Source organism: Lichenostomus cassidix, chromosome 2 (genome assembly GCF_008360975.1).
Source record: "Lichenostomus cassidix isolate B80296 chromosome 2, HeHo_3.0, whole genome shotgun sequence".
Taxonomy (NCBI): domain Eukaryota; kingdom Metazoa; phylum Chordata; class Aves; order Passeriformes; family Meliphagidae; genus Lichenostomus; species Lichenostomus cassidix.
Window position 1 is genome coordinate 87,534,341 of NC_139482.1, and position 22,733 is coordinate 87,557,073.

The window sequence follows — 22,733 nt, forward strand, 5'->3', positions numbered from 1 at the left end:
CACATGGAGAAAAAGAATGCAATTGGGAATAGCACGGACTCACAAACGGACTGTGTGAGTCTTTGCTCTATGGAGATGGCTGGCATGATGGCTGAAGGAAAAGCAGTGGTTATTGACCTTGGCTTCTGCAAGGCCTGTTACATGGTGTTCCTACAGCCAAATAGATGAGACATGGATTTGAGCAGTGGACTACAAGGTGAACACACTATTGGCTACATCACAAGGCTCCAACAGGGGTGATCAGCTGTAAGAAGTCCATTTGATGAGTGATTTCTAGTAACATCTATCAGGAATCAACACCAGTGCTGACATTCATTCATGCCTTCACTGCAAATGTAGCCAGTGGGATGAAATAAAACCTTCAGCAAGTTCACAGATATCTGATTAGGGGAGCAATTAATGTGCCAGAGTGCACGGCTGCCATTCAGAGGATTCTCAACAAGCTGGAGAATAAATCTGGGAGAAACTTTTTTAAGTTCAGCACAGGCCAATGCAAATTCCTGATCATGCAGCAGGACAGGCTGGGCACCAACTGGCTCCAAAGCAGCACTGCATAAAAGGTCCTGGGTGTCCCAGCTGACAAAACCACTGCAAAGTGAGTCAGCAGTGCATCCTGAAGGTCAACGCCATCCTGGGCTGTACTACCAAGAATGTAGCCAGCAAGTTGAGAGAAGTGATTCTTTGCCCTCTGCTTGGCATTAGTGAGACCCTACCTAGAGGATTGTATCCTGTTTTGGATTCCACAGTACAAAATGGATATTGACATACTGGAATGAGTCTCTTGGAGCACCAGGTGGCTGGAGCACAGGACATGCTTGGAGAAGCTGACAGAAATAGGTTTCTTCTGACTGAAGGTGAGAACAAAGGCGGAATCTAATTGTTTCAAACTACGTACTGGCAACATACAGATAAGATTAAGTCAGACTCTTCTAGTTAGCGCACCAAAATGGGACTAGAGGCAGCAGTCACAAGTCGCAACATAGGAAATTTTGTTTGTCAGAAAAATCTTGCCTTTCTTGTGTGTGTATGTGTGTGTATACGTGTGTGTGAAATATTGGCACAGGTATCCAGAGAGTCTGCGGCATCTCTGTTCTTGGAGATAGGACAGAGCTGTCTGTGCAAGTCCCTGAGCAACCTTTGAACTTGGATGGAGCTTCATAGCTGATCTTGTTTGGGGAGGCCAGATGAGCCCCAAAGACATCTTCCAACCTGCTAATTCCAGCAGAATTTGTTTTACTAATTTAAATGTCTGCTTTGATGATTTAAGCAATATTCCTGGGACACTTTGTATTTTGAAGCAAAAGAACAGTGAAAATGCATATCATCATTATTACCAAAGTGTATGTTATTGCTGCTAGGAAATATTGTAGGAGTGACCATGTACACCGGGATGCCAGAATAGATTGTGAGTTTTTATTAAACAGAACAAAAAAAAGTCAGTTATCCCAACCTACTTATTGTTCCTCACACAGATACCATCCCTTACTATTAATTATCTTATTTATCTGTTCATCCTGGTTTATGTGTTTTCTACTTCAGGTGAGCCCCTTGGGGCTTAGAAGGTAAAGTGTATTTTCTTTGTGACTGTATAATCTCTCTTCCATTTAATTTTCCTAATAATTCACAATATTCCTTTTGCTTTAGGCTGATTCTTTTTAGAATGGTACATAGTTTCTCCAGTTGCAGTAGCCATATTTCAGATTTGTAGCAGCTCACTTAAAGCTCATCACTGGGTATACATAGTTAGGACTCTCTGTTTTTTATTCTAGATTGAACATTTATCAGCATTGCTCTTGGTCCACATTTTTATCACCAGTCACAAAGAATTAAGATTAATCTGCAACTTTTCAGACATCTTCGACTTTTACTACATTAAATAATCTAGTATGATTTACTGTCACCTCACTATTCAGCCTTAACCAAATTACTGAGGACTATGCTAAACAGTGCATTTCCCTACACTGATCTACTAGAAATCTCTCTGAATTGTGAAGAGTGACCATTTAATTTTCTGCTCTATGTTTCCTACTGTCTAACCAGCAAGGGACCTGTGCCCTGTGAAGAAGGTTTCAGCCTAGGAACCTCTGAAGTCTACTCCACGCTGAATACCTGTGTAAAGAATTCTTTTCCCTTTGCTGAGGTGGAATCTGATCTTATTTGGGTTCCCCTTTCCTGTCCAAGTTACTTATCCACCCTACAGACATTCTGACAGACTTCCTGTTTTGGATGTGCTTAAAAATATTTTATTATTTGTTTTATGCCTTTGGAAACTTGCTCTTCAAAATAATTTTTTGGCTGGACTTATTAAATTTAACTTTCCAGAGTTAATATTCTTTTCTATTTTTCTGGTTGAGAAACAACTTCCACTTTCAGAAGAACTTCTGCTAATCACCGTTACTGTGCTGTTAACTGAAATGGTGTAGAAAAAATGAGAACTCTATGTTGTTTGTCTTTCCACATTCCCTGCCTTTCCCCCCACCACAAAGTTGCCTGACATTTACTGAAAGAGGGCAGATTTAGATTAGATATTAGGAAAAAATTCTCTACTGTCAGGGTGGTGAGGCACTGAAACAGGTTGCCCAGAGAAGTTGTGGATGCTCCATCCATGGAAGTGTAGAAGGACAGGATGGATCAAGCTCTGGTTTATTGAAAGGTGACCCTGCCCACAGCAGGAGGGTTGGAACTAGATGATCTTTAAGGCACTTCCAAGCCATTCATTCTATGATTCTATGATTTTATGTAGTTAAAGTTATAAAATAATTATTGTTCTTTTTCTAAATTACTTTCTCTCTCTTTAGTGCCTCCTCAGAAGAGGCCCTAAGACGGGAAGAGAATGCTCATAAAATTCAAACCATGGGGAATAAAAAAAAATTAAAATAAAAAAAAGAAAGAGAAAACATTTGCAAAAATTAATAGGAAAAGGAGCAGAATGAAGAAAGAACAAGTGGGGGAAACTTACACAGATAAATAAAAAAGTGATCATGCCAAAATAATCACTTTTGAAATACAACCAATTTCACTGCAGCTTGCTCTACAGTTCAGTGAGATGAGTCCTAGAAATATTCTGAAACTATGAAATAGTGTGTCTTCTGAAAATTATACCCACATATAGATAGAAGTGTAGCTATAGATATATGCACGTGTTTAGGCATGCTCTGCCTCAACAATGAGGAAGTCTGAGGCAGCAAGGTTTCCACATTTTTTGATGGGATTTGAATAGCAAGCAGAACCCCCAAACTAGAGGCAATTTTCATCTTTGGGCAGCTGCCCAGATTTCATCAGCTAATTCCAAATAGTGGGTCCTGCAAACAGATGTGTACAGATGGGATTCCTGGGTATATTCTGGCTGTGGCCAAGCACTGCACACTGAAGCAACCAAGGATGGTGCCAGATTATGTCAGTGCCTTTGCGGGACTGAGTCCTGTGAGCTTTTGCTCATGAGCCACTCCAGGAGAGCTGCTGATTTCTCTCAGGGCCAGCTGCTCTGCACAAAAAGGGTGGTGGGTCTGTTTAGAGTTGTAACAAGGTAAAGCCTTCCAGCACTGTATTGACAACTTTAACCTTTCTCCAGAATTGCAGGGAGGAGATATCTTACCTTTTGGAACTCAGCAATTATCAAATATTAGAAATACACCTACCACCCCTTAAAGGGAAGTAATACAAAATCTAGTATCATTTTACATATAAATAACATATCCATTCTTACTCCAGAAGTTCTGTTTGATTCTGAGCTCTTATTTGAAAGGCCAAGTTGCAGTTGCAGTTATAAGCGTCTTTCATTGTTTTTTTAACTAGGCTTATCAATGAAACTTTTTATTTATTTTTCTGAGGACAGATATAGGTCCTCCAAATGACTGAAATCAAGGTAATTTGGCTGGTTGGTTCTGTCTTGAGAATCCACTGCACAGGACAAGGGAAAAAGCAGCTAGGAGCCATCAACACCTGGGCTGCAATCACTCCACAAACCATGTATAGCATGCAACAGCTTTGATTTTGTTTCCCAGTTGGGTCCAAGATATAAAATTTAACCTGTAAAGCATCCTGGGGTTTGAGCTGTAGCAACTTGAAGGCCTCTGCAAGGTTAGCAACTTTTTTGCACTGAACACTGTAGAAATCCTTATTTCAAGCAGACGCCATTCCTCCCCTGAAGCACTCATTATCTCTGAGGTGTTTTACACTGCTAAAGGCCTTCATGTATCCTGAATAACAGCTCTCTGATCATTCACTCTTTCTGATTTCCCTGTCTCCTCATCAATGAATGCTTGCCAGTGCAGGTCTCTCCTTTACCCCTGTAAAGGGAGAACAATTCCTTCAGGAGGCAAAGCAAGGTGGTTCACAGACAGGAAAGGAAACGTTCAGAGTAATAAGAGAGATACAAAGATCTGAGTAAGTTTGAGAATAGCTACTTATTCACAATCTAGAGAGACAGGCAATATCTGAGAAAGACTACAACAGTGGAGAAAAACACTGAAAGAAACCTCATCTCAGTAAGATGACACAGAAAAGTGACTGAAGCAATAAGACTACACGAGAAGACACAATACAGTACACAGCAAAACAAGGTGATGGAAGTTAGAAAAGAAAATGAAGAAACAAATGTTCAAGAGACAAATATAAGTTTTGTGGGTTTTTTTTAAAAGTTCAGTGGAAAATGTACACATAAAATGGTACATATAAAAACCATTTTTCTCCCATAATGATGTAATGCTACAGAATATAAATGAGCTGTGCTAATAGCAGCTCTGTGAGTTAGGACAAGTTATTATTTTATGTTCTTGGAGCTAAGGCACTGAAAGACAAAGTGAATCTCAAGAGGGCACAGTGGAAATCTGCAGGTGCAGAAGGGGTCTGAATTTGCTGAGCATCACTGAATTATTTCTCCCTTAGTAAAGTTTCATATATTAAAAAAACTATAATGGAAGTAAAATATGGGGCTTGATATAAAAAGTCATGATGGTACAGCAAGGTATGACTTTATGTTGAACAAAATTATTTTTCTACCTTCTTCCTCTGTTGTTGCTACTCTACTGGGCAACAACAGTACAATCTGTCAGAAAAGCTGCAGCAAATATACCTCCATAAGGCTTTAATAACTTCAGCTTGAAACACTGATATTTACGGAAATTTGAGTGTTATCTGCCAATATTGATGCAACATGTTCCAATGGTCCTGTAAAAGGAACAACTACCAATATACATTTCAAAGCTGTTTCTGATTTTACATCTATAATTTACTCCACAGCTCTTCAGTAGTTTCCTGATCAAACTAGTCATGCTCTAACCCTGACACACTGATAACTCTTATGTTGCACCAGCATATTAAAATATCTCACAGTAGCCTTTTACATCAAGAATTTCACTGCAATTTCACCTTCACAAGGAACTTGAAGAGCACAATACGGACAGCATATTAAAAATATTCTTGATCATTAGAGATGAACTATTTGCTTTTTTGATTTTATCCTCATTACTCTGGAGACAGAATTAAGACTGACACAAGCTGGATTTCATATGTTCAGAGTCAAGGCCCCTGACTCTCAGAAGCATTATGATACCAGTGAACATAAGTTTAGCTGAATCTTCTGAGAATGCAGAAGAAGCCAAGTTAAATTGGATCTCCAGCTTTCAGCAGCAAACTGGACTGTCTGTGAGCACAAGCAAAGCAGAAATTGTCTAAGGTGGCAGGCTCCTGGAAAGACAAAGCACACATCCCTTAACATCTGTCCACCCTCATTTTTTCCATATTAGGACAGGGAAAAACAGGTTGTCTGAAAGTGCTGCTGCCCCTAAAGTAGGAGTGGAAACTATTGGTAGAATGCCCAGCGCCAGCAGCTGTGATAGCTGACTGCAATCAATCCCTGGAGGCAGCCAGATTAACAGCATGGATCCTCTAGATCTCTCCATTGCAATTCTCCACTTTTCTGTGGCAGGCAGGGGTGGCCCTGTCCCATCTGTTATTTTAGGAGGATTGACAGTCAGTTTTGTCTGAGCTGTTGAAAAGTCTTGTGCTGGTTCTAGAATTGAAGGCATGCAAAATGTTTATAGTGAGGAATATTTTAAATGAGGAATAATCATGGGATTACTTATATTTAGAAATTCAGGGAGCATCCTTGGCCTCAATCTAGTATGTAGCATGCTACTCATTCCAAAATGCAGGTGACCTTATCAGTGTTTTATTCTCCACTTCTTTTTCTACCCCAAGTTCTTTGTGAGTTCAAGTTTAATATCAAAACCAATTTTCATTCAGAATGGATGGATGGATGGATGGATGGATGGATGGATGGATGGATGGTCTGCCATCACCGTCTGCTTTTGAGATTTGAATCACAAAGGTTCAGTTTTGAATTTCAGACTTCACTGTGTCTGGGAGATGTTGGTAATTTCTATACCTTCTACCAATGGAATTCCCAGACATTATTAATTCAGTAGCCAAAGTCAGAAATTCTAAGTGGAATTTCCCAAGTCTCTTCCAGAACTGCTTGATTTTTGTGCACTGGAGCTTTGTTCTTTCCAACTGGCAAACCTCAGGCCTTAAGAAATGGAAGTGAACCATTCCTTTAGATTTCTGAATTGTTGTCGTGGTCCATTCTGGCCTTGTGCTATTCCTTCATGTTGCAGCCAGTATTTTTCATAGTGGCAGAATTTTTGAACTTAACTGTTTCTCTGGTTTCACAAATCAAGATAGCTTTTTATTTAATTAATTATTTGCTTTTTACAATTGTTCATACATGCCACAGTGAACATTTTATCACACATTATAAACCCCCTTTTTGTTATCTGTATTAGGTCAAGGATTGCATTATGAGGCTCATGAGGATCAGATTTCTCACTCCTTTATTCATACTCCTTATGGCTGCTTCCTCTTTGGTATACTACTGCCCTAGGAGAGAAGAGGAACTTTCTGTGAGTTTTGCTCATGCTCAGTCTAGGGTGGCACTCTAGCCAGTTCACAGGCCTCCTTGCTCTTCCTATTTCTGCCATATTTTTGGTTGTTTGATTTTTTTTTTTCCCAGATGCAACTTATTCCAAGAGTAAGCAAGCGCTGATGTTTGTATACACATATCCTTGCCCTTTTTTGTGAAAACCCTTTGAGCACTGTGGCTGGAGGCTTACTTCAGCTTTTTAGTTGGACTGTGGCTCCCGTTATTTCAGTTGTCATTACTGTCAAGGAGCTGGATTGGTTTTTATATTAATCCCTGGTGAAGACTGGATAGTTGCTTGCAGTTATCAACAAACTATGAGGAAGCCACTCAAAAAAAAAGTCACCTCTTTGAGATTTTAAAGAAGAAAATGGTGGGTGATTTAATAATATTTTTAGCTATGTGATTAGTGGTGTATAGATGTTATTTAGACTTTATACAAAAAATACAGTAATTTCTTCTTTGTACCAGACAACTAGCAACTCCTCCTGCACCCGCTGGTATACTTAGTCACTTTTTTGCAAATCAGCACAAGCAAACTTCCCAAGGGCAGCTTTGATAAAATGGCACACTGCCCATTCCAGTGAAAAATGACCTGCTAGCTTCCCTGTAATAACCAAACACAGAGTCAGAGGCTGTTTGAAAACCCAGGGCTCACCCAGAACTGTGGAGTGCTGCTTTGCCAGCATGCAAGAGAAGAATTAGTTCATGCCTGTTAGGGATAATCCTTTCCCTGCTACTAAAGTCATCCCAAGCCAGTGACCCTTTGAAAATAGGAAGGAAATATTTGCCAGCTCTGTTCTTCTATGACCCTGCTGGAAGAGACATTCATGTCTCAAGACACCCTGTGCACCCTTCTTTGTTTTCTACTGATAATCTACTGGTTTCACTCTGTTTCATCTTGTCTCTCCACTGCAGTAGGCTTGGCTGGGTGGTGAGACACTGCAAAATTATGTTAAGCAAGACCTAAGGGCAGATATCCAAGTGCAAGACTGAGAGCAAAAGGGTACAAATAAAGCAATGACAAACTCACTTCCAGAGTTTACTTAACCATGACTCCATTTCTAAGTATCCCATGAGGGATTTCTTTTGCAGTGCTCTACAGTGAGAGCAGAAGATAGTGGATTCATAGTCAGATTTCTTCCCAGGTGGTGAGCTCACTTCTGTGTGGCTTCCATTTCTATATGCCCTGTATTCCTTTGGGACTCTGCTTCTGGATGCACATGTAAATGCTGATCATGTCCTGTCTTGAGAGGGACACCTCAGATACTTAAAAGGTTATTTCCATGTGAGCCTGGCAGGGAACTGTTAGTGAAATACCGCTGATTTTGCCTCCTGAGATCCGAAATGTTGCGCACCAAGAGTATATTCTCCTTTTGTCCTTCAGACTGCTGACAGGCTGCCCCCACCCATGAGATCCTTCAATTCTCATCATGCTCCACTGAGGTTATTTATAAAATCATCATATCTCTGAGATATCACTTGTGTGTGTGTATTCTGCAAGGTTCATGATCACTGGTACCTTAGTGACATTCTACAGACATCACACTTTAATAACACAGATATCTGATGCTGTAAAATTCATATGGTATGAGTGTTAATGCAACTTGTACCTAATGTTTCAGATTTTAAAACTGCAGGTTTATTATGATATTTTTGGAAGATCAGCTCCTCTCTGCTTTGCCATGTGTCTAGGTACAAAGTGCATTTTCTTCTGATCTAACTGCACTAGAATTCCAGGCAAAGGATATCACGTTTATAAAGCTACACTATAATCCCATTAAAAAAAAAAAAAATCCTGGTTTTATCTTATCTTGGATGTACAGTGCTCCTGGTTCCCTGCAGATACAGTCTCCCTTGATACAGAAACCCAGACACTGATTTTGAAGATAGACTTCATTTTGGACTTTATTGAGGCAATAGACCTTGGTTTTGGCTGCCTTCAGAGAACAGAATTTCAGTCAAGCAGAGCTGATGTTGTAATCTTGGATGATGATGGCATTTGTGATTGTTCAGTGAGCCTTCCAAAAGATCAGCCCACATCTCTGGGCTGATCTTTTGGAATTATTTAATAATCACAATTATTTAATAATCACAATTATTTTCATTCTGACAAAATTACTCATGGTGTGGAAGGATATCATGACTATAGCTGGGGTAGATTTAGATCTTTCCCACCCATAAGATGTTTTATTGTTTGCATCATGTCCTGCATTTTTAAAATTTTCAAAGTCAGTGGAGTAAAAGGCCATTCTGATTTTCTTTTCAGAATGTTGTATGAGGTCAGCTGTCCAGAGATATTTCTCTCTTTGCAGTATTTTTACTGGAAAAGAGGCAAATGTGTAGATTTTTAAAATTATGCTAAAACAGACATCATATTGAGATTTTAACTTTAGAAAAAAACTGGCTTTGAATGAAAGACTTCTCTCTTCCCTTCACTAATTCATGTTTAAAAACCCATCTTGGCACTTTTTTTTCCCCTGAAATGATACCTGTCTCTTTTTATCTGCATAAGATAGCTGTAAACCAAAATTATGCAATTACTTGAATTATATTATTCAAATGCTGTATATGTGGGGTTTTATCCCCTTTCTCCCTCCCACTAACAAGGGAAAGAATTCTATGTTTATGGGATTATACCACTAGGAATATGGTTTAATGTGAAGCTCAAATAATTGGCACTGGCAGTCTTATCAAACAAGAGTAACATCAGGATGGTAAAGTAAATGCAACCTAGAGAAATGAGACAGAAAGCAGAAACCAAGGAGCAGGTTTTTTCTACCACTAATGTTTTTGTAGTTGGTGGCCACAAAAACATCATTTTGAGATGTATTGCTTGCTGTGGTGGGCTGACCAAAGCAGGAGAGAGGTAGGATCAAAAGCTTTCTCGGACTTCCCAGCTACAGATACTTTCTGAAGAACAGGGCTCCTAATCAGTCAATAGAGCTATATGCTTTATGCCTCACTTATCACAGCTTTCTGTTGCAATCTTTGGCTTATTCACATCTAGTGAACTTAACTGTGCTTTCATTTTTTGGAGAACTAAATTTTTAATGTTTATCTGTTTGAAAGCAAGCCCTTGTAACACATGGTATGGAGTCAACATGGGCTTTTGGAACAGAGTATTGACTATTCTTTCTTCAAAGATCAGACTTTATTTCCAAATTTCAGATAGCTTTTTTTTTTTTTATTTTTTTTTTTGGTAATCTAGTGCATGGTGCAACCGCATTTGCAGAGTTTGATCCAGAAGAATCGAAGCACATGCTTAAGGAAAAGAATGGCATGCGGTTCATGAACCCCATAATTAGTTCCCCTTCCTAGCTCTAAGCAGTAATTAAATCTGTCACTTCTGCTCTGCTGATTCATTTATTTAGCTATTTAATTGCTCTGCTCAATAAGTCTTTATCTCCGGAACTGCAACATTTTATTCAGGCAAAGGAATAGCATAAGCCATTATTATTTTTTGTCCAAGGGCAGGGACATGTAAAAGAAAAGAACACTAATACTAGATGATTTGGTGGTGTTGTCAGTTTTCACTTATCAAACAAAACAGTATTTAAGGGAAAACTTCAACCAGTGCTTGAGGATAGCTTTCCATACACAAGCTTCCTTCTCCAGGAAATTATGTCAAATGCAAGGACCCAACTGATCCACGTTTCCATTTCTATAATGAAATTATGCATTCCAGGTAATGCATAATTCTCTATAAAATGAGTGATCTATTGGTGGAATATTTTATAAACAGTTTAAAATTGCAAATATACAGTAAATTGTTTATAAACTAAACATTATCTTTATGCATTTTAGTTTGGGGACATTGCTCAGTCAGGGAGATTTCTGTCATCTGTCTCTTAGATTTATCATCAAATGGAGCATTTTGATCTGAAAAGCAAATGGCATTTGGAATACTTTCAAGTTTGCAAAGACAGCCTAGCTGAATACCCCTCTCTGAGGTAAATTTCCATACATGAAGTTTTTCTCATGTTATATTTTCATCCGGCCTTGAGGGAGATTGCAAGATTCCTCCACCACTTCTATCCATAGGTTGGAAAAGCTGGTACAGAAAAGCAGGATGCAAAACCATGATGAGTAGATCAAGACAGACCAATAAAAACAGGGCCTTTTGACAAAAGGAGAATTTTTTAAATTTTTATTTTCATAAACCCTTTTTATTTCGCCTCTTTGAACTCTGGAATGACAGATACAAAAATTAAAGATACAAAACCCATCCAGAATTCAGAGACAAGGATATTTTTCTGTCACTTCTGGCATCAGTGGCTCAGTTGCACCAATTTATTCATCTGCCTGGCTGGCTAAATTTTTTTATCACGCACACAGTCTTGCATTTCACTCCATTACTGACTTATTTTGCTGTCTTGTTATTCAGTTCCAACTATGCAGTTATTAAGTCATTGCTCATGTTTTTGCCAGGTAAGCTTATTATTCTAAAAATCTTTTTCCTGCTTACCTGGAGGGGTTTTTGTTGTTGAGGATTATGTCGGGGTTTTTTATTCCTTCGGTGGGAGTTCTGTCTGCTCTTTCGCAATGCAAAACACACTTGTGCTGGTGCTGTGGACACCCAGCTTGGCCCTGGCTGAAGAAGAAGCAGGAGCCTGTTTAAAGACGAGTCAATGGAACTGGGGGGGTTTTAGCCATATTGCATGGCACACCTTGGAAATACAGGGGGATGTCCTGCCATAACTCTGGCTGCTGTGCTGGGCTGCACAGACCTGCACTATGCCTGGGCCGGAGTGGGGACCTCTGCTTCCCTCTCCCCCATCATCAGGGAGGGCTTTGTCAGCCCATGGGCTGGCAGCTTTGGCCCTACAATGCTCAGTCTGTGTTGTTCGTGTTGGTGTTATTTTTTTGCATTTGTACACTTGGGTTACTCAAAACTCTTTGTTGAAATAAAGAATAGTTCTGTCCCTGCTGAATCTAGGAAGTCTGAAAATCCTGTGGGCAGTTTTGTTCTTGCAAGCCTGCACACGTGATTTTTGGACTAGAGTTGTGCATGAGCTTCACTTAAATATTCTCTCTTTTAAATGTGTTTCTTCAAATGAACTTCTAAAAGTACACTCTTCGTTATGTCTGCTTTATTAATTCAGGGAATTGATAAAGCAGCAAAACCCCTCTGTGACCATCGTTTGTGAATAAGGGTGCTTTGAGAATAAGTCTATATGTGAATTGGTTTAGTTTGAGAAAGCAGAGTTCACTGCAGCAGGACAAACAAGTATGATCAGACAAGGGCATGGGAATGAAATGGAAAAAATAGTATTTATTTGTAGTAGAATTTGATTTTTGAGTTGATGGAAACCTGACAGAAGAAATAAAGGGTTAATTTCAGATGGCCTTTATCTCAGTTCTAAAAGAGCATGAGGTTGGTCAATAGGATTAACTACTTTTACACAGATTTGTACATAAACATTGAGGCACGAGACTTGGACATCAGCTGAGTGCCCTCCCTTTGCAATGATTACATTCTTGAGTGTCTGGGGAGGGAATTAGGTGACAGTGGCTATTGGCTTCCCCTCAGATGAACCTAGCTGTTGTCATCAGGCCATCAACAGACTGGAAATTACTATCTCGAAGGCACTGCAGAGTTTACAACAGTCTCATGGGACCGAAACCACTCTCTTCTCCCACTCTGCCGTGTGCTAGAACAGTGGCATCCAGCTACTTGCACAGTGTGAACTGGACATTTGTGGAGTGCTGCACAAGCCCAAGGTCTGGGCTGTGGAAGCACTTTGCTTGATCAAGGGTGTGAGGGTTTTCTGTGAGTTTTGTTGTTTGGTTGGTTTCTGTTTTTTTGTTAATTTTCAGCTCCAGCTCTCTGTATAGTTAGAAACCTCAAGTTGTAGTTTCTCCTCACTCACAGCACTGGAATATATTAGTGTAAAATGTGTCTAAATCACATTACATTAAATACTCCAGTCTTCATATAAATGCTCCCCTTTCTGCACTGTATCAGTGCATTGCTTTACTTAGTGGTGTATTTGGAACTTGTTAATGTTTTAACTTAAAGAAGTCACCGCTTGAACTATTTGTGTGATGCACCATATCTGTGGGGTTGGAGGTACCTCTGCCCAGCCCTGGTCAGTCGATTGGTTATATAAGGTGCACAGACTTGGGTACCTATAAATATTAGCCAGCAGCTGTCACAAAGGGATTGTGAACGAGCTGCTCGGGACCTCGAAAACATAATAGCTTGGCACCCAGAAATACACAACTTTGATAACATACTGCAAGGTCACGTACTGGGGGGAGAGGGTAAGGAGGTGGCAACTGCTTTTAATATTTGTCTCTTTTATAAAAAAACCCCTAATTTTCTTGTTTTGTGTTTCTCGTATACATGGAGCATTTACATTTTTTATCACATTAGGATATGACATTCCTGGCCTTGCCAGTGCTTTTGTTTGGCTATTTATAGCAGCTTCTGGTCATTGTTGAGAAAAGGCGATTGCCCTGCCCTCTGGCCCTTTCTTAAGCAGATTTTGGGCAGAAGCTCCTCTCATGTGGCACTAATTGAAGTGACTGGCGGGGGGGGGTGTTGTGAGCACACACTTGTGCTGATCTGCCAGGGTCTAAGCCAAAGGAGGAAGAGAAGAAAAAACGGGGAGAAAGGAGGAAAGAGGAAGGAGGAAGAAAAGAAAAAAAAAAAAAAAAAAAAAAAGGAGGGGAAGAAAAAAAAAAAAAAGCGGGCTTTGCCTGGCTCCGGCAGAGCGGAGGGCTGCGAGGGCTTGCCGGCCATCTGTCCGCGCAGGGCGGCACGGCGGAGCGGCGGCGCGGCCGGCGGCGGGAGCGGAGCGCTCCGCAGGTGGGTGCTGCCCGCGGGGCTCCGCGCCGCGCTCGGGGTGCCGGGGCGCTGCCGGGGTGAGCGCTGCCGGGGTGGGCTCTGCCGGGGTGGGCTCGGGGCTCTTTGTTGTGGCGGCGGCGGGAGCGGAGCCGGGCCGCCCGCAGGGAGCCTGGCGGGCCGCGTCCGGCCGCGCCGCCCGCCCGGGACGGGGCAGCACCGGGCCGAGTCGGGAAAACTCCGCTTGTAAAAGCCCGAAGCCAACAAGTTGCTGTGGAAGCGCTCCGTGCGGAGATGGGGCTGGCTGGTCCGCCGCACGAGTGAGCCGCGCTGAGGGAGATCCGTCAGGGACTGTCAGTCGGGCAGTGTGCGCTTCCCTCGGGTGAGTAACCCGCCTGAGCCGGGGCTGCGAGCCGATAATATCACCGGGAGCCTGCCCGCTGTGTGTCCGTGTGCCCCGGTTCGGAGTTCCCTGCAAGTTTAACGTGGAGCGGGCAGAGGCCAAGGAAAACCGCAGGGCTTGCGGAGGGATTAGGAAGGCAGAGGCTAATAAGTTTCTGACGTGCTGTAAACCAGCATCACTGTCGGAAGCAACCAACCTGGAATATTGTCCCGTATTTTGGGATTTGTATTGGCATTGGAGGTTATCACCTTTCGTTGAAGTGTTAACGCTTCTGGAGGCTTTTCTTGCTGTTGTTTTTAAGTTGCTGTGTAAACAGCCTAAGTAAACAAGCGGGTCGTCACTCTGCGAATTGCGCGGTGGGGGAAAGTAAACTTCAAAGTGTGTGTTTCCTAAAAGAAAGTTAGAAAATAGATGGTAGTTTTAAGCTAACGGTAATAATAGAGGAGTCTGGACTTCATACCTCATTGCTATGGTTATTAATATTATTATTTTTAAACATGAAAGAAATTTTGTTCGTGTGCGGCTAAAACTATATTTTAATGTCCTTTATGTATCTGTTAGAATGTTCTGTTAGTGGACATGGTCATGTTTAGTGCAGAGCTCATATTTGTGTTTCTGATAACTTTCCTAGTGCTACTGGAAAAATAAACACTGAGTTAACGCACATTACCTAAACGTATTTCAACAGCTCAGGAATCAATTGTAGGCAACAAAATGCAGTCATAACTGGCGATTCCTTTGAATGTTTATCTTCAAATGTTAAAAATAAATAAATAAATATCTGTTAGAAAAGTGTGTATGTGTGCACCATCCAGTCCAGCTGTAGTTCTTGTTTATTTCTTTGGCATACAGTTCTAGAAGTAGAACAACAGTGAAAAATGGAGTTGAGCAGTTGATAATCCATTTGGCCATTGCCTATCCCCACAAAGATTCCCAGTGCAAAGTTCGTGAACTGTCATTGAGAATGGTTCAAAACAGAGTCCAGGAATTGACCATGCTGAAGTCTGTCAAGAGTTTATAAAAATAAACTGAAAAGCTGGTGTTTGGTTCCTCATAAACATCTTAAAAATTATGTCCTCTATCTAGTGTGCTACTCACTGTATTGAAGGCAAGAAAAACCTTCATGGATCATGTGGCTATTGCTCCATACCATCCTTATCTATAATCGGGCAAACAAAAATATTTTTACTTTCCTCACAGTCTGGAATAGCTGGTTTCTTACAGAAGACCTTGCTCCCTTTCTTTCTCTCATCTGTGTCCTTGCTGCAAAAACAAGTCCTCAAGAATGTAAGCGTTTGTTTTAGTGGTTATATTCCTTATCTCTCCTGCCTTCCAATTTATGCTGGTTTGAATATTTCTGTAATATTGAAGTCAGTTGCCATTACTTCCTTCAAGGACCCTATTTAAACACATTTTAGAGCGTGTGCAGTATAACGTGTAGCACCATGGATATATTAATTTAATTTTTGCATGGCTCAATCTATTTCTCTTGTTACTTCAGAGAAGCAAGAAACATGATGAACACTCCATTAGTGGTATTGGTAAGAAATGTATTAACACGAGTGCACAGTCAGTAAGAAAGTGTTTTTGTTTGAAAGCCTTCTCGTACCAGACAGCGTACTAATAATCATAACCTGTGCCGCATATCTTCCGTGCTAGATTGCGTTTGCTTTTAAGTTCTTTGTCAATAGAATTTTTATTCAGGATAGCTGCATTTCTACCAGATGCCCAGGCTCCTTCTTCCTTTTCAGCCTCTGCAGCCTCTGAATGCTGCGGGAATTTGCTGGGCAAAGGACTGGGTGTCTGTGGGTTAGGCATTTCAGGATGCAGCCCTTCTCAGAAGCCAGCATCAGTATTGTAGGGCACTGAGGGTTGATAATAAAGTGAAGTTAAATGTGGTATTAAAAATATAAGTCAAATCCGAAGGCTGCTGTGTTGGTTGGATACCCAAGAGCAAGCTGGAATAGCCGCCTCTGACAGATTACTGAAAATGCGGTGAGCGACTTTTGCAAGCCGTGAGGGAAAGTGCTCAGTTTTCTGCATGTGAAGCTGCTTTCCACAGATCCCTTGCAGGGCAAGAGGCTGGGCTGGTTGAAGGACAGGGGTTCACATCCCTCATGGTGCTCAGGGAAGAAGGACAGGACATGGTGGAGCAGAGGGTGAGGTGGCTCTCCTGCTTGGGAGCCTGGATCCAAGCATGCTGGGCGGGGACAACTGCAGAGGGACGCTGCAGCAGGACAAGGGTGTATCACTTAGGTGGAAAGTTGTAGAGCAGCTTGCAAAACTAATGAGGGACATTACTGCAGCCACAGGTGTGTGTGGCAGAAGTGGAAAAGAGGTATTTGTGGCAGGGAAGGGTTTTGGAGTGTCAGATATTGTGGCAAAACACATGGTGCTTATGATGTAATGTTTTAAGATGGAAGAGACATCAAAGGCCTGATGGAGCAAGCAGTAAAGGCAGGTGGGTGATGCCAGGAGCCAAAGGGAGGCTATGCAGCTGGATGGATAACCCAGTTTGGGTGCTTTGGAAAGAGTGAGTCAGGAGCTGGGAAGAACCATCAAGGTTCTGATTTGTCATCACGGACCAAGGAGGAAGCACTGGGCAGCTTGAGCTGAGGGCAGATGACGTGCAGCAATTGTAACTGGGGTGCAGTGTGAGGGCTGACAGCCAGGAAGCAGGGGCACACTGAATAATCCTTAGCCTTTTCTGTTGCATATGTGAATTTGGGAAGACAGAGTTCAAAGCAAAACTTAAGGATAGCAATCAAAAGAATTCTGTGTCACTGAAGCTGTTTACTTTCATTGTTAGTCTTTCCCCAAGATTTTCAGTTAGTGGGATCTCCATCTTCTGTCCTTTATAACAACGTCATGATTGGTGATTGTAGAATGAACAGAAATTAATTTTCATAGGCTTTGCCACATCATTTTCCTTTAAAAGAGACCTAGTTGCACTTTTAATAACAGATGCACTTTGTTGTAATCATTTGCTAAGCAACAGGCTCACTGTGCTGCCTGTGAAGCACAAAAGCAAGGGACGCTTTGACACATCACGTAAAGCTTACGTAAAGTTTGTGAACAGCAGCACAAAGAATGAGTGATGAATGCTCTGTGTTTTGTTTCTTACTTTAAACTATTTTAAAGTTGGATATTTTTCTCTGCTGGCTGCCATCAGCAATAGGAGTATCAACAGGAGAAAAATGGGTCGCTTGGGTTTTAGCATTAAGCAGCAAATCCAGGGCCAATAGGATTTAGCTGGGATGTTAAGGTTTATTCAGTGCATTTAGTTAATGAAGTTGGGGGGAGGAAGAGGAAAAAAGTCAGTGTCTGGGCTTGGGGGAAGGGATGAAATAGCCTGCTGCCACTGCCTGCATCCCACAGTGACTCCTCCTGATTGATAGATGCTCCACAAGACAAAAAACAACTGAGCGAAGGAGGTTTTAATTAAAAACCAGCAACTCAATGCCAGCTCTTTCGGATTCAAATCAAGCAGAAATTCTTTGTAACAGACATCCACCTAGTCTTAAGGGTGTATATTTTTACCCCTATGTGTGTAGTGCCCATCAGCTGGGAGAAGGAAGAGGGAGATGGTAATATGTCCAAGCACCTGTAAAGTGGTCGTAGAGCTGCAGAGATACTCAGCAAGTGCAATTGTATGTTAACATTCGTCAGTCAGGCACAGAAATCAAGTTCAGGCTAACAAACTCCCATTTGAGCACTCTGCCAGATTTCTAGCAGACAGCCCATCATCCCCTACACACATGGGTGGCCCTTCGCTGTGCTCACCCGTATTCTGAAGCCTTTGTGTCCCCTGCCAGAGGCTGTCATCTTGTGTACACACATGCTGTTCAGCATCTTGACTTGCTTTCTGAGCCCTGAAAGCCTTCAGAGACACAAAAAACAATTAGTATAGAGAGTCATTGTTATTTAAAATATAAAGAGCTATTATCTATACTTCAAATAAAAATTTGCAAACCGACATGAATTGATCTCTTCTCCCGAGAGAGTTAGCTTGTTGGGTTTGTGAATTCTGGTTCTCTAATTCTGGCTCTCACTTGGATCAGACCTTGTTTTCCCCAAATCTGTAATGGTCATTTAGAGCTGGATGAAGTTTCTGTCTTCCATGCGATTCCTCGGAGGTCTGTGCTTGACCGTAGTGTCTCGACACTGCTGAGAGTTGTTGAGCAGCAATAAACACTGTCAAGACTCAGCCAGTGACCTCAGCAGACTTCCTCCTGTGGGCAGTGTGGGCATCAGCAGCAGGATTTGACTAACAGTATGGAATAAATAAGCAGCAGGTTTACAAAATTAACAAAAAGAGTCCGTGTACTTGTTGTTCTTGGTATAATCTAGTTGTTGTTCTTGGTATAATCTAGTTGCTCAGACAGGTTATAGCTTGATATAATTCTGTGAGGAGGATGCTGCAGTGTTTCTTAGTAGGATTTATTGCAGTGACACCTGAAAATTTTGATAAAATGGTCTGGAGAAAAACTTACACGTGTTATTTTTGGTTTTATTTCTTTTTGTTCTTACAGACATTTTAAGAGAAATATTTTGAAATAATAATTAAAAAAAAAGCAGTGAAAATACTTAGAAAAACACTTTACTTTTTTGCCTGGTCCTGTATTGTTTTATTTCTGTTAGATTTGCAGTACATTTACTGAAAAACATTCACTTACAGAGTAATTTCAGCACATGTCTGTAATAAGAAAGAAAGAATTTTATTTCATTAAAATTAAAAAGAAAAAAACCAGCAAAAGGACTTGACTGTGATGCTTTCAGCAGGGCTTTATGAATGTTCAGCCAAGTTTTAGAAAATGGGGGTGGCTGTGTCAGAACAGCAGTCCCAGGCACAGCAGCATCAGGAATCTGGGCAGCTACACACACAATGTGGAGCTCTAGGAAAAGACTATTATCATCTCTTATATACAAATAGATACATGTTTGTTGGTAAGCAAATACAGATATTACTGCTGATTTTAGGATTTCATTAAATGAAATCTGAACCGTCTGGTTGTCTTAGTGGCAACAAGGGAAGCATAATACCATCCCAGATGCAGAGCACGCTACAGAAAAGTGAAGAGGGGTACATCTCCCAGAGAAAAGAATACTTTTGGATGTATCTGCATGATAGTGAAGTGTTTGGTGCAATGTCTACACTATCTAGTCCTGTATTTATGATGTTCTATTACCTTTACCCTGTTGGATGTATTTTCTCATCAGTGGGCAGTGAAGCACCTGTTCAGCATTTGAGCTTAAACAATTAGAAAGACAGAGTCTGAGATTTGAAGACCACGGAATGACTTTTCTGTGATTTTACTCGATTGACGAAACTGCATGTATACCTCGAGGATCTCATTAGCGTGGTTCTGGCTGCATGCCAGCATCTAGCCAGAAGAGCAAACAGAAAATATCTGGCTGTGTTCTAACATTAAACATTCCATAGAATAACAGCAGAGGTTTTAAATTAAAAGCCTATGAAACATTGAGGGCTGATGAAACTTTCGTAAGTGCTGTAAATCCACTCAATAATTACTACATAGGCTCAATAATTACTATATAGTACTGGATTAAATACTGAAAGTCCCTGATCTGCATGGATCTGGTGGAGATTTCCTTACATATGATCAAAGTGATTTAAAAGACTGTTTATCTTTCTTTGTAAGTGTATGTTATACCTGTGAAAGAAAATTTAAATAAAATGTTTTGCTCCTGCAAATAGAAAGACATGAGAGTTCTACCTTTGTTCCACTAGACACATTTATAGTATTCATTCGCAGTCATGAGAATCAGGTTTGGAGTTGCAAGTCCTTTTAATTCAGAGAAGTTTAGATGGGTGGATTTTGATTGAGTAGGAGAGAACATCAAAAGTTACACCATTAAATTACTCTGTGAAGAACAAGGGCTCTAGCCAGATGCTGAGAGAGATACACTTTGTTTCCCCCTTCCTCCTTCTCCCATCAGCATTCACAGTGCATAAGTACAGATGCCTGGCATCTGTTAATTTACTGTGAGCATCCCATGGTGCTTACTGTGAGCTGGGATGGGGTAGAGGAAGCTGAATAAAAATGATAAGAGCTATTAAAACTGGCTTGTAACAAAGTCCAATTTCCCTTCAATGTTTGTAATGTCAAATAAGTAAGATTCTCAGAATCTGGACCTGTGTCTTAAAATACTGCTTAAATTTTGGAAGCTTCTCTTGTTTGTGTGGGAATGATACTGTTCTGAGAAAAGACTCCAACATGAGCCGTGATGGTGGAGCCTCCTGAAGCTGTTATTTTTCCATCCAGTAACTATAGCAGATCCCCAAACAACCCCCAATCCTGACAGAAATGTGGCTGGGCATGGAGGTGTCTGCTGTGAGCATCACGTGCTGGCTGTGGCTTTCCCACACTTCCAGCCAGTGTTGCTGTTGGACTCCTGTTTGCTTACAGGAGCTGTAACTACCAAAATAACGCTGGGAGCTTCAGTACCAATTAATCTGTACTTTAATGTGCTTGGATGACACTTTCCGATTTCTCAGAAATGTCCCTCTGGCCTTCTTGGTTTCTAGTTTCAATGAAAAGATGATAAAAGGCAGAAATAAGTGCCCTATCTTGATATTTCCATACTTTCTGTTACTACCCTTTTTCAGTCAAAGGTAGCCTTAGCTTTTGGATTTGGTAAACTACGACAGTGTTCTTTGTGTACTTTGGGTTTTGACTGGGCAATTGTATGAATACCACTTGCAGTGGATTACATTAATATACCCAGTTTTGTTGGTAGTTACTTCTTGACCCGGGATTTGCTGGCAGGAGATTGCTGACACACAGTTTGGAGTTTGGGCTTCGCCTTGTTATTCCTGTGTTTCTTGTTAGGGTGGTCTGCTAACCAGGACCTATTCACTTCTAATCCAGTTCGTTGTCTGAAAAGAAATCTCCCAGCGCCGTGACCTTTCCTTGTCTGTTGTACCACCAGTTGAGAAACAGCCCTGACCATGCTTTGAGTGGGTATGTGGGGTTACTGTGGTGCTGACAATAAAAGGCAAGCAGGCTTTACAAAAAAACATGTACAAGTATCTTTTTTACTGTGCTTTTATTAAACTTAGAGTGTTCTTCACTGATGGATGGGCTTTTACCTGGCTCAGGTGTAAAGGGCTCACTGATGTATGTCTAAACCTTTCTAAAGCAGCTTGAATTCCCCTAGGAGAAATGCATTAAAGTTCCTATGAGAATGTAGTTTTCTTTTACCTTGTGACCTTTCTGATTTCCCATCCCTAGACAGGAATGACCCAGTCTCCAGTGATTATTATTATTATTAGTCAATAAAGTTGAAAGTAGCATATCACGTATATAGTGGGGGATAAATGAAAATGAAAGTAGCCAGAACTAGGGTTGCCTATGGCTACTGATAAAATGTCACCTTTGTTTTAACTCTGTATGCCTTTGAGATCATACTTTAAAATACATCAAAATGCAATTCTCTCAATGAGAATATGGCTAAGTTGCCAGGAAAATAATTGTATTTCTAAATAATGTCCTTAATATATACAAGGACAAGCTTAAAAGGTTACTGATACACCTAAAATCAGTTAAATTTCTAGTTTCTGTGCTGCTAATGCAATTTAGATTTTTCAGATACATGTATTTTACATAGGGGGATTATTTTATGCGGAGTTTTTGAGATTTTTGCACAATCCTTTCTTGGTTGTGTTGATTTCAAAGATATTAATTCTTACGCAGTTGAAACAATTAACTGGGATCTTTATCTACAACTTTCTCAGGTTTATATTACATTAAATTTCTTGCATGCATTTCTAGAATGTGGCCAAATCGGGCAAAATTTGTGTATATGTTTGTCCTAGTTTAAAAGGAAACTAATTTGCCCTGTTACCCCTGCTTTCTGAAAAAAAGTTTGAGAAACTTCTGAGAAACTTTTTTGCTTGTGATAATCACAAAATTCCTCAGTAAAAGTTCTTTTGGATTGGTACTTTTATTTTCCTAATAGTAATTGCAGTGTTTTGGGGTGGGAATAGCCACAGAATAAAACCCCTCTGGCCCTGGAAATGTGTCCAAGTCTAAGGGCAAAGTCTCCTTTAAAAATCACATCAGCAGAGATTCAGTCTAGTAATGTGTTTGGCTCAGCATGCCTTCTGCTGAAAACCTTATTTCAAGAGATTATTAGTCAAAATTTGAAAACTGTGCAGACGTCTCTTGCAGAAAACTGATAATCTGTCTAATGAGCCTCAGCACTCTGGGGAAAGCCAAAGAACGGGGTGTGTACTTGAAGGCTTTTCATTAAGAACATCTATTAGGGTAGATGTCAAATAGATAGGCTATAGTAATAAACAAAAATGGGGTTAGAGCTCATGTTTGAAGCAAGCTTTAATGTCTGCAGCTCTGAATAGCTGCTGCCTCTAACAGTGTCTCTACACTTCTCATATAAGAGAAGGACTTACAGAAATGTATTTGTTCAGATAAATATATTTTTAATTTATTACGTGTAATCAACAAGGTATGAACATCATCTATATTAATTTTAACCTTATATTGTTATTCAGTTAATACTTAGTCAAACTCAGTCATTTTGTGCAAGCATTGAGCACCTAATTTACATACCCATGTGTGGTTTGTGTATATGCATAG

The 22,733-nt window shown here is 40.6% G+C and overlaps 1 protein-coding gene across 12 annotated transcripts in view; it reads left to right on the top strand.

Moving 5' to 3' along the window:
* LOC146441716 (poly(rC)-binding protein 3-like) overlaps positions 1 to 22,733 on the top strand; it is a 491,829-nt gene that overhangs the window by 342,380 nt on the left and 126,716 nt on the right. Inside the window, exon 1 of one of the 12 annotated variants that reach the window (XM_085052277.1) lies at positions 13,077 to 13,186. The exons of 7 other annotated variants lie outside the window; for them this stretch is intronic. The gene's annotated coding sequence lies outside the window, so the exon portion shown is untranslated. Of the gene's footprint in view, positions 1 to 13,076; positions 13,187 to 13,289; positions 13,734 to 13,854; positions 14,096 to 22,733 lie in introns of those variants that run through there. 4 more of the 12 variants (XM_085052281.1, XM_085052276.1, XM_085052280.1 and 1 more) reach the window with 4 other exon arrangements.